Genomic DNA, 9,962 nt, shown 5'->3' on the forward strand with positions numbered 1-9,962 from the left:
ATGGCACCCTATAAATACTCTCAAGTCGCCACGTGGCACCCTAATAAAATAGATAAATCTTTGTCGATTTTTATTTAAATCGGTGAACCCATTATCGTTAGATTTATCTTAGAAAACCTAAACCACCCACGTCCCCCATACAGTCCACCACGCTAGAGTGATCAATTAGTAGGCTCCCTATTCCTTTCTGTTTTTTATCCCTGTCATACTTAAAACTAAAATTAACTTTATAGAAAATAATCTCAAAAATAGGTGTTAAAAGTCCATTAAACATCTTATAAATATTTTTAAATCGTTGTATGACATTGTTAAATTAGAGAAACATCCATCCATTGTTTTCCACTTAAATCGATACACACATTATTTTACATCATTATTGTATCTAATTTTTTTAAGAAAAAACATCCCAAACCATCTTCCCTTTCTCTCCTTCCTCTCCTTCCATATGGGTGTTTTGCTAAGCTGCTACTTGTCTCACTTAAATTAGAAAAAAAACCTAATAAATCTGAGAAAAAAATAATACCCAACCATCGGTTTTTTACTTAAACATCAACACATTATATTAGATCATTAAATCAATCAATATTTTTCTAAAAAAAAGAAACATCTCAACCCTTCCTCCATCCCCGTTCCCATGCAGTGTGCGATATTACTTTTCTCAGCTTTTTATATCTCTATGATAATTAAAATTAAAATTATTTTTATGAGCAAAGAAAAGACCACAAACGAATCTCCACCTATTAGGTCTAGCCAACTATTATTTTTCTAAGCGAAAACCATAACTTAATGCCCATATTGACTATATTTAACTGCTAACAAAAAATTACATTATGAACCCACATCCATATTGAAGCCTCTTCTCAATAAAGGTAAAATTTACAACAGGACATCAAAAAAAAAGTATAATTAGTTAAGAGACACTGCAAAAACGTATATCTGCTATGGGATACCGCAAAAAACTGGTAATTAGCTGCTAGATACCCGTGGCATTATTTTGTTATATCCAAAGGAAAAGGGGAAAGAAACAATCACGAAAGTATGATTTTGCCCCTTCCTGCCATGTGCGGCTCGCATATCGCTCTAACGCCGTGGTAGTCACGACATGGGCAGTGGATGGTATGGCAGCGTGGTGTGCCACGACTCCGAGATCGACAACAATAGCCTGCGCTCTGCGATGCCCTGCTCGACATGAATCAAGAGGTGGTCCACGTTGTGCTCACCCCAAGTGTGCTGTGTGGCAGAGCATCAGCGCCAGCATAGCCCTCACACTGTAGAGGCAACAAGTGCGGAAATGACATGGAGCCAAAAGCCGAGGTGCACGGGGCTTACTTGACCCCCTCCCCCCCTCTCTAGAGAGCCACCTCACCAACGGCGGGTGCGGTTGCTGCGTCCAAGGTGTTTGTAAGCCAGACTTAATAGGTAGGGGAAAAGTCATACTTTTGTTATTGTCTCTCTCTGCATTTCCTTTGGATATTATAAAATAATATCGCGGGCCTCCAGTAGCTAATTACCAATTTTTTCGGTGTGCCACAACAGATACGCGTTCTTACGGTGTCCCTCGGCCAATTACATGTTTTTAATATCCTGTAGCAAATTTTACCCTAAAGAAAAGAAAATACTAAAATTGCTCACTAAAAATCAAAATATCACATCTCAATTTTTTATAAAACTGGTAGACCCATTACTTATATCCTGTTAGACATCTAACGACTTTCTATCAACTTTTTCTCATCTTATATATAGTAGCTATTTACCCATACATTTTGATATTGATGCTTTTATCAATAAATGATCACTTCATGAGATAAATAAATAATCATAAAATGATCATAGCTTCTAAATTATATATATGATCTTTGAAGTCACGTGTCCAGTTGAACAACATACTGATTGTACTGGGCACGTTGGTTGCACCAAGGAATCTTAAGAATGAAACAACTATGATGTGGCCTCAGCAATATATAAGCCAATTACAGATAGGAATTAAAAGACCATATCTATTTTTTTGGATAAAACTTCCTACAGTATATCGTGAATTTGTGACATATAGCATAGAATTTGCTAAGAAAATACTACGACATCTATTTTAATTTTTCTTACTTAATTGGAGCGAGATAATTTAGAATTGATGCCTTTACCCCATGGCAGGTTGTAGGATCAACCCACATATATTTTCATTCTGACTTACAGAGATCAAAGCATTTCAAAGATGCTTCATAAAGTGGATTTATCCAAAAAAAAGGAGATAAAAAGAATTGAAAATAAAATGAAATTTATCTAATTTAAAATTTATTTTTGTTGGGTTTATAACCCATTCTAAATAGAAATATTCAAACATTTTATCAAGACTAATAAAATGAATATATTTAAAATTTCAAACATAATCTAACAAAAATAATTGGACATTCATAGGGAACACATCTATTGTTTCGACACAAAATTTTCTCATGAATTAGAAATAACACGGTTTAAAGTAATTTTAGTTCAATTTATATGTTGCTAAGTAACCAGCGTTCAAAGCACGTCGAATTAGTTTAATTTTAGTTTACGATAAAGTGAAAGAATATTTTTGATAGAAAACCATCCACACATGGACATTCGTAAAAAAAAATTTACGCACATGCCCGCGCATATGCGCGGGCTACCTTCCTAGTTTTCATAAAACTTTCAGCAACAACTAGCGGGTTTTCATACACAACATCGACAGTGGTGATTTTATCCGAATGTACAGTTCCAAGCAGGCAAGCATGCTACCACTTGTACCATAGCCAACTCAAGTAAAACATTAGGATGCCTCGATAATCTTGTCATTTCCCGAGTACATTGGTTTTGATTGATCTTTTTTTGAGTGGTTTTTTATTGACCTTAATTTACTTTCGTTATTGATAAATGTCACTAGTACAGGACACCACAATCGTGCCGGTCTCATAGGTGCTGATTTGCTTAAAAAGCACATATGATATCTTTCCTATCCAGATGAGACCATTATATTGGGCAGGATCAAACTAAGAACCGACACTAATCTGGCTTCCTGCAGTGGTAACATAGTTGTACCATTCTTCAGTTGTTCATGCCATTCGATTTCGTTTGTTTCCTTGTTTTGGAGATATCTGTAATTGAGTAAGCAGACAGAGGAATTTGTGGGGTGGATAACAGACAATCAGAAATGGTAGGGCAAGTGTGGATTAGTGGATCCAACAATGGTGATGACCATCAAGGGAATTGTCTGGGTTCATAATATTTACGAAAATTTTTCTTCAAAACAATTTCAAAATCATGCCGTCGATAAGTGTAATGATAATGCTACGGAAAGAAATCACATCAAAACTGTATGATCGAATACAAGAGTTAAACCTATCAGAGTGGGGTGAATGCTTTGAATGCCAAAAACCAAATAACTTTCAGCTAAAATATAAGTTATCCTCAACCTTGATGAAGTGGCAATGTAGCTCAATCTGACAATCAGATTAACTCCGGACTAACCGTAGTACAATCGCCAATCTGACTGTTGTCTTGCTACCGGTTGGACCACTGCCTTACCACGGAAGTGACCGCCCGTCGATCTCCTCTCTTACTCGCCACCGCCGGTCTAATTGCCCATTGTACTCCGTTAGACCGTCAGGATCCAGAAAAACATAAAAACGATGAAACTCTTGAAAGTAAATTGATTTTATTGCATCAATATGTGTTTACAAAGTGCATCTAAAGCACTCGTCTCTCAATTCATGAGCTAGAATCGAAACTTCAAAACAAACCCTAACTTTGACAATTGTTCATAACCAAGATTAATGATCACATGGTTCTACAAAAACCATGCAAAATATCATAGTATAAGTCTCATGACCTCAAAAATCAAATTTGAATTCGTTGAATCCTAAACTTAATATTGCAAGAATGTTAGTTTACAATTTGAGATGATCACCTTGGAAGAACAATTTTGAGAACAACAAAAATAATAACATATATTACAGCTCACCAAGTTAATGACATTGAGAACAAGATAATTTCCAGTCATGACATTAAATTTTGTTATATAGGGCGACCACTGCATAGTCGCTACCTTGGTAATGTCGATAGTTATATATTACGACAAGCCCAGATCAACTATATAAAGCTGTCCAGATATTTCTGCATAGCTGAAATCCCAAGTTGGTGATAAGAAGAATGATTGGTGACAGTGGAATAAACATTATTGTGCCCTCAGTACATATCAAGCATTTCATCCAGCTCTATAGTACATCACCCAATTTCTGATGCTTCCCAAGCCAAAATTGCTTCTGGGAAACAACATATTTTACGCTGTTCTCGCAATTTGTGCCATTCAAAATTTGTACCGGAGAAGCATTGGATCGAAATTCAGAGTACTGCTTGTAAACTGCAAATTATGCTCATCTGATTTTACCTTTTTTTTTATTATCTTGTTTGGGTGCTTGTCAATCCAGAATAAATATATGAAAACCGGTAAAGAAAGAATAAATGTATGAAACATTTTCTCTAGTGAATATAGATGGAGGCACCTGTATTGGTAGATAAATAGTGATGGTGGACATGGATAGAAAAAGAACGCTTTTTATTGAGATGTATAGAAAGCTTACGCCACTTGTGGTCATGATAATCCATAATTCATCGTTGGTTACCTTTTATGTTTGCGATTGCAACAAGACCTACTATTGGCCAAATTTTTCCACGAGGAAATTTAAAACCGAAATATGTAGTTTGTGGCAATTTTAGAACATTTGAGAAGAAAAAATTATTGAAATTTCTAATGCTGAACTATGGTACAGTGTATATGTCAAATATCATTTTATTGAGAGGAGAAAAACACTCAGCTATATGTGATGTGTGTCTGTCCGGATTTGAACAAAGTTACATGGATGTGTAACCAATCTGAGCAGGCTGTTTTTTCTCTACTTTCGAATCATAAGTTGAGCACACAACTAATCCAAGTTAACCAAATAAGAACAGCTCCCTTTACTCAAAACAGATGTTTGACTGATCTTCCTCAGATGATTTTCAGAGTTGTTGCAACAAACTGCAAACTGCAACATCTGTGCTCAAAGCACAAGGAACATCCCAAGAAACTATTGTCAATTAAACAGTCAACAGTAAAATGTAAAATACAAATTCTTCTTATGTTTAGCCTTGGACTTCGTAGGGAAGCTCTTGGCCATGGTTACAAGGTAAAATTCTTTTCAGCAGTGATGTGGCCAGCATCCACTGATCCCCATACAGCATCTGAAGATTTATTCATCCCATGTTAACATCAGATTTAGATTTGTTCTCGGTTCAAGACTGCCTATGTTTTCTAGATGCCTAGCTCGCATGCCAAAAGTGATATATAATTAAGGTGGAGAGAGCTAAGAAATAGTACTCCACCGTTGAGGTGATCAGGAGATCGTTGCTATATAAAGACAGAGAATGGTCTATTGGAACACATCAGGATAGGCATTTAGTAACACGATTTTGTGTTACTATATCCCTAAAAAGGTGTTACAATGGTCTATTGGAACACATCGGTAAACTGTTACTACAGACTATGTTACTATAGTTTAGTTAGTTGTAACACATTGGACCGTTCCTGTAGAAAAGAAAAGGTGTTACATTAGTGCTATAGCAACACGTATTTATGTGTTACCATACATCATAGTAACACCATTTTTCTAGTTGTACCAACACTGTTTGTAATTTGTTTTTTCACTTGTAGCAACATATTCTGTAACACCTTTTTTACATATTGGAACATAATTACAAAAGAACTGCAGTGCACTTTGTAATATTATTTCATTTATTAAGAAAATGGTGTAATAAAGTAAATGCACATACACACAATAGGACAAATAATCATAAACGAAGTGATGTAACCACGATATATTACTTTGCAATAAGAAAGTTTTGATGAGCACTCTAATTACATCATCCCAATTGAAAACAAACAAATTCAGAGTCATGTCCTTTGGAAAGGTAAATACATATTTCGAGCAACAAACTACTAGCAAAAAAATATAGAATATATCTAATCTTATGTAATCTTCATTAGCTCCATATCTTGTTGATTCCATCTTGATGTGATCCTAAAACATGAGAATTTAACCATTGATCTTTTGAACCTACATAACAAATTTATATATTAGCATTTGCATTGCAATTATATATATAGTATTCATCATATATATATTACATGAAGGTATTATGAGCATACACAAAATGAAGGCCAAGCAATCGACATTCCTTCATAATGGGCATGACCAATTGTCTTGCAGTGCTTTAATGGCCTTACAAGCTCTTCATCTTCCTTAAGTGGATGATTGATAACCACTTTAGTGAACTCGTTACCAATCTCAACACCATCCACTTTGTCTCTTGGGTTACTACTCAAATAAGTAGCATATGCCACAGTTTCTTTGTTAGGATATTTTGCAGTCACCAAGATTATTGTGGTACCAACCTACAATAGAAATAATGTATTCATTAAGAAATATACAATAATTAATTGTTAAACATTAATTTAGTAGTACCATCTTTGTATGTTTTTACTACCTTCATTGAAGAAGAATGCACCCTATTTTGGGCCATGTGATGTGCAGTCTTCTTCTGAGTGTCCTGTTTTTCTCTAGTCTTTGCAAATTTCTCTAAATTTCGGTGCTTCTTTTTATTCATCTATGTTGAGACATAAGAAATTTTGTTACATTACAAAGAGGTCAGAACATATTGCATTATAACATAACTTTTGTACTTTGAACCCAACTCTGCACATTAATCTTATAATTAGGAAAAATGGAAGGACATGACATATAACAGTATTTAGAGCATGTAAATGGTATATACAAACCAATAGCACAAATGAACAAGACCAACTTTATTAAGATATGACAAATTGCTTTTAATATCCTTTCATGTTTATCATTCGGTTGCCAACACTAAATGGCATAGATGAAGGGTCCAAAGCTAAACTTGAGCACTAGAAGCTACTACTTAATTTTCAGTTGATTAATGTCTATAACAATATAGCAGTACTCCTTGAAAAGATTATGTTTATGTTTCACACAAATGATGCATTCACAGATGTAGCATTGCCTAACTTGGAGTTCTCCCAACAACGTGTTTATATTTCACTCTAATATCATAGTGAGATGGATAAAACACATTGAAAAACAAGTACAATTTTAATAGGCATTCAAGAACTACCTCCCGCCGAAGATCATGAGCAAGGTGTGGCTGTGATGATGAATCATCTTGACATGGTGATCCTATGTTGTTATCAGCCTCCTGGTGCTGGTTCCATGATATATAATCCATGTAAAACCATATATAAATTGCATTGCACCATATGAATGAAAACAACAAATCCTAACCTTTTTGCCACAAAGATCCAGAATATTGTCATGGTGCATATTTTGCTGTTCCTCACATCTTATTTTGTTCTATAGTGGAATGGACAATAAAAATTTACTATACATGCCAGTATGTGTATTGAATGTTCAAATAAAATTTATCAATTAGAAACGACAAAATACCATTGATATATTTCTTTGATTACTCATTGAGTCGTCTTGATCAGGTCTACTGCATCGAACCCTCTGTATGTGCACATATTTAAATATTGTTGCACAAAATATGGTGAGAAACATAGAATGCATTACTTTGACATTATCTTTCTATTAGTCCGTACTACTCCCTCTTCAATACCATCATCAAAGTTCTCTGAGATGTTGCCTACAACAATGAAATCAGGAAGGGGTAAGATTTTAGTGTGAATCACATAAATTTTTTATTTTACAAGCATCTACAAAAATGAAATCAGAAGTAGCTAAAAATTCAATGTTAAGGACAAAGGTATTTATAACGTTTACCATAGTTGGTTCACTATTCCCATTGCTTGTTCCTTTGTTTTCCAACTCCTCAATACGCTGACCCAGTGTTTTGACTAATTTTTTTAATTCCCCCACTTCCCCTCTAACATGTGTCTCTTCATCCGATGATGAGTCATTCACTGTAGTGATGTTTATGTTCTTGAGATGATGTGGTACGACCATAAACTTGCTTAGGAACAGGAAGTAATCCCATTCCGTGCACTTGGCCAGGTTTTTCTTTGCCCAATACTTTATTTAGCGCATCACCTTCCCATGCAACTCTTCCTTGGTCATTTTGTGCCAACTCTGGTTGTTCATCAATGAGGTTCTCCAATGTGACCTACAAGTGAAAAAATATATGCCCACTGTACAAGGTAGATAACATACATATTAGATATTTATGGAAGGATTATGTGTATATGGCATACCACGTGTTGATTTTTATCTTTATCCTTTTTTTGTGAGTTGCTAAGTAAACCATTGCTCTATGTGGCTGCTTCTTATTTGGATCATCTTGTCTCTGAAAATGAAAGGTAATGTAAAAAAGTAAAGTGAACATGTATAGATGAATTTTGAACAAAACAAATTGGCTCACCAAGTCCTCAGACCAACGAGCATAACTCTTTGTCCCTGCTGAGTGAGGGTTCTGTAACATTGAACGACTTCTTTTGTTCTTTGCACTGAGGGCCTATTACAGAAGCAATGTAGTCTCATTGAGTTCACACTTCCAATGTTGTTTACGGTAGGAACAACAGTACAATATATGTCAATGAGACAATAGTACAGATTGTGGAGCAGATTTTTTACCTTTCCTTTTTTTGACTTCCAATATTTGATAAGTGGAATCCATTGGTCTTTTTCTACATCGTCTGGACAAAGCTTATACAGAGCAGAACGCTTCTTCTTTGGGTTAAAATATTTATCTTTTAGTGCAGCCTTGTATCGCCTCCAATCTCTTGCAATTGATTTCAGTATCCATTGAACGCATGATGGAGGGTACAGGAACTTTGTCTGAAATACATAGGAATAATGAGAGTAGAAGCATTTTAATTTGCATGATTGCGTCAATGGTTAGGCAAGGGATAACAGCAAGTAAGAAAACTCAGCATTGAATATCTGTAAAATACATATAAACATTGAATCGAAAACATTCAGTTGCCATGGATATGAACAGATGCATCAATCTGAGAGTAGGCAAAAAGTAATGACTAGTAATACAAACAGAGCATTATACTTATGCTATTTTAGCGTTTGAGGTACCTGGACAAATTGTAGTATTGTTAAATCTCCTTCATCTGCTTTGATCTTTCTCCAGGTCATCTTATCTAATGGACAGTAAGCTCCATTTCTTGCTAATGTGCCCAAAAACTGTCCTAGCAATCCACCTTCATCCCCGATAAGTTGCCCTAATCTGTTGCATTTTACAACTATGCGTTTCCCAGGTGGAAGATCCCAAACATATCGCAAGGTTGTCCCCTTGCGCTTCTTCACCTCTTCATCTTGTACTACAAAATTAATTGACATAAGGCTCACTAACTTTAGGTTAACCATATATATGCAATCACAAACTATTTGGGATTCAGGTAGTTAAAGTTTTACCAGGCATGTTGAGGGGCTCATCATCTTGCTGCTCAACATGAATCACCTCGTCTTCATATGGTAGAGGAGGCTCGACTTGTGGCAATGATTGTCCGCTGCTACTTCCCTCTCCATTTCCATGGTGACAACTGCTATGTACTATGTTCAACCGTTTCTTTCTAGCCATTTTGCCTGCAAAATTGGCTTACTGTATTTCAAGAGCACGAATTAATCTATGTGTAAGTATGCTTGACTATACGGGAATATTGTACCAACTACAACTATCTCTGCACAAGGAGTAAAAAATTAGAAGACTATACAATTATAAGTGTAGTATATGCATGACAAAAAAAAAATAATGGATGTAGCACTTTCAGCTAGAGAAGAATCCAGAAAAGAACCAAACAAATAAATATTCCTTTTTCTCAGCACCTTCCATTCCCACAGTACTGGAAAGCAAATAAATCATCAATTGCTCTTAAATGTTAAAGGTAAAGCATAGTGTAATATGGCAGCTACAAGAGAAAAGCTACA

The 9,962-nt window shown here is 35.3% G+C and overlaps 1 pseudogene; it reads right to left on the reverse strand.

Moving 5' to 3' along the window:
- Window positions 1-6,187: 6,187 nt before the first annotated feature.
- Window positions 6,188-9,615, reverse strand: LOC127784739 (uncharacterized; annotated as a pseudogene).
- Between the last annotated feature and the right edge of the window lie 347 nt (window positions 9,616-9,962).

This window comes from Oryza glaberrima, chromosome 9 (genome assembly GCF_000147395.1).
Source record: "Oryza glaberrima chromosome 9, OglaRS2, whole genome shotgun sequence".
In the NCBI taxonomy this organism is placed as follows: Eukaryota; Viridiplantae; Streptophyta; class Magnoliopsida; order Poales; family Poaceae; genus Oryza; species Oryza glaberrima.